This window comes from Chiroxiphia lanceolata, chromosome 17 (assembly GCF_009829145.1).
Source record: "Chiroxiphia lanceolata isolate bChiLan1 chromosome 17, bChiLan1.pri, whole genome shotgun sequence".
NCBI classification, from domain to species: domain Eukaryota; kingdom Metazoa; phylum Chordata; class Aves; order Passeriformes; family Pipridae; genus Chiroxiphia; species Chiroxiphia lanceolata.
The window spans coordinates 632,972-635,877 of NC_045653.1; positions in this window are offsets into that span (position 1 = coordinate 632,972).

A 2,906-nucleotide genomic window follows, 5' to 3' on the forward strand; every position below is an offset into this window, starting at 1 on the left:
GCCACCGCGCACGCGCCGCGCGATCCCGGGGGTCCGGCGCGCCGTGACGTCACCGCCCCGCGCTGCCCCTCAGCGTCCCCGGGCGTGGCCGCTTCAGCCTGGGCCGCAGCCTCGGCCTGTAGGGCGGCGGAACTCGCACCCCGGCCCGGTCACAAACACCACCCACCGCCGAGCTGCTCCAAAAGGAATGATGCCACAGCGCTGCTGCCCTCAAACTGCTGCCCAGGAACCCCAAATCCCAGCTTGGCCAGGATCTCCTTCCCAAGACATCAGTGGAAGGAACAGCTTCCCCCCAGCCGCTCCCAGGCGTGGGGATGGACAGCACGGCCATCGCAGGCAGACGCGGGGGCTGGTTTTCACCAGTCCTGTTCACAAGTAGTGTCCCAACATCCATGAACACAGCTCTGCTGCCCAAGCCCTCTGAGTGCCACAAAGGCCCCACAGGGGCCCTGAGTACAGGCTCCCCAGTACAGACCCTACAGACCAGGGCTGGCAAAATCCTCTCAACCCACCCTGGCAGCCTTCTCAGAAGTGTGCCCACCACATGTGCAGCTGCACCCAGTGCCCCCATGGACAGGACACTACACCAGCGCAGCTTTGGGGGAGCTCACTCGCCTGCTCACTGCTCCCAGCCACCCCAGGGACTGAGGCTGCGCTCCCTGGGGACACCCTGCTGCTCCACTGCCATCACCAGCACCCTCAGGGACATCCCAGAGACCCAAACCCCTGCACACCTCCCAGCTCCCTCTGTGCCTCAGCAGTTCTGTGATGCTCAGCACGTGCTGTGCTCACTGCGATGCTGCAGTGGCTCCTGGGGCGAAGGTTAACATGTTGTGTCTCAGCAGGATGCACACACCTTGTTGGGTTTACATGGCCAGGCTCGGGGAGTGAGGGGGCACTGGTGGCCCAGAAGCTGCTCCCATGTTGGGCAGAACCAGCTCCAGATGGCTCCAAGATGGACCCACTGTGGCACAGCTGCAGCTGGGAGGGAGGAGAGAGAAGATGTGAGAGCAAGAGCCCTGCAGGTACCACGGGAAGAAGGAGGGGGAGGAGGTGGTCCAGGCGTCAGAGAAGAGATCCCCTTGCAGCCCATGGTGCAGCCCATGGAGGACCCCATGCCAGAGCCATTGGAAATGCCCCTGAGGAAGCTGCAGCCCATGGAGAGCCCACACAGGAGCAGGCTCCCAGCAGGAACTTCAGCCATTGGGGGGGATCCCATGCTGGAGCAGAGGCAGAGGGGCAGCAGGGACAAAGCATCATGAACGGACCCCAATCCCCTTCTCCATCCCCCTTCTCCATCCCCCTGCAACACTAGCAGAGAGAGGAGGTAGGATAGTCAAGCATGAAGCTGAGCCTAGGCAGAAGGGGTGGGTGGGTAGAAGGTGGTTTTAGTTTTGGGTTTGTATCTCATTATCCTACTCTATTTTTAATTGGAAATCAATTTAATTTATCTTCACCAATTCCCATCTTTGGCCCATGATGGTAGCTGGTGAGTGATCTTCCTGTCCCATAAGCTGTTTTGTGGTATTTTCTCCTCACCCTGCTTAGGAGGGGGAGGGAAAGTGTGGCAGGGTGGGCACCTGGCAGCCAACCACAACCCAACCCAATCCAACCCATGTCTTGGAATTCCTGTGTTCTTGTCATGACTTCCTTCCTCCCACAGTTCACATGTGTAGAGAGGAGAAAATAAACACAACAAAAAACCCCCAAATAACAAAAAGTCCTTTCTAGGTTTTTCTCCAAGTCTCTGTTTATGAGGGGAAGAGCTCACATATTCTATTGTCATGCTTCAGGAATTTGCTTTTGTAAGCAAACATCCTGCTCTCTCACTTCTTGGCTTTTGTTAGGAAAGCACACTTAATGCTTGCTGTCTGTTTTTCATTTGGCTCAGTCTCTCTCCATCCCCTCTGGGTCTCTCCGAGCTTTCCATCAGCACTGTGCCCTCAGCATCTGAAAAGAAACTGGCTGAGTCCCACCCATTCAGAGGAAACTTTCTTCTCAGAAGGAGCCTGAAGAGGCAAGAACAGGCCAGATCCATTAAAGAATGTGACCATACAAAATAGCCTCACACCTTCTCCATGTCCCCTGTCCCACACAAATGACACACAAATGTCACTGGTGCTTGGCCTTTTAACGAATAATTCACACTGGTCTATCGTGGCAGTAAATCTGCATCATATGAGAAACTGTGGTTTAAACATGTTTCAAAATGGCTTTTTGTAGTCTCTTTGCAAACACATGCTTCTTCTTCCCAAGACCCCCCACGACAAGTATTATCCCATGCAGGAATGTCCTGAGAAGATATCCTGAGGTGTTCTCATTGGCCCCCTTTAACCCCTTCCTAGTGGTTGTTAACCCCTTCCTGCCACCTGTCATTGGTTACCCTGTGAATCCTCCTAACCCTATAAATGTAACCCCCCCAACAATAAACTCTCTCTTGCCTCCTCTCCACGCTGGTGTGCTGTCTCTGTGCCTGCCATGGGACCACGTGGGTGGGGAGAGGGGAGAGCACCTCTCCCCTCCAGGCTCAGGACCTGAAGAAACCCCTGACGCTGGAGTTTCCCCCCCAATCCACATTAAGCTGTCGGAAATGGTTCCTCAGATGGAAATGGAACTAGAACTGGGCCGCCCCACACCATGGGGGGAAAGAGATCCAGAGTCTATTCCTCTACCAGTGTCAAAAACTGCCCTGTATAGCTCTACTTAAAGAGCTTTTTGGGGAGGGAAAGATGTTGATGGACGTGCATCCTATCTCCAGGCCCAGTACATCTGGAGTGCTCATCCAAAAAAAAATTTAAAACTTCAAGAGGGAGCTCATTGCATTTGTGGCCTAAAAATAGCAAGGGAAGAATATCCTGAGAGGACAGGACATCCTTCTTAGGTGCAATACAAAAACTGCTGATTTT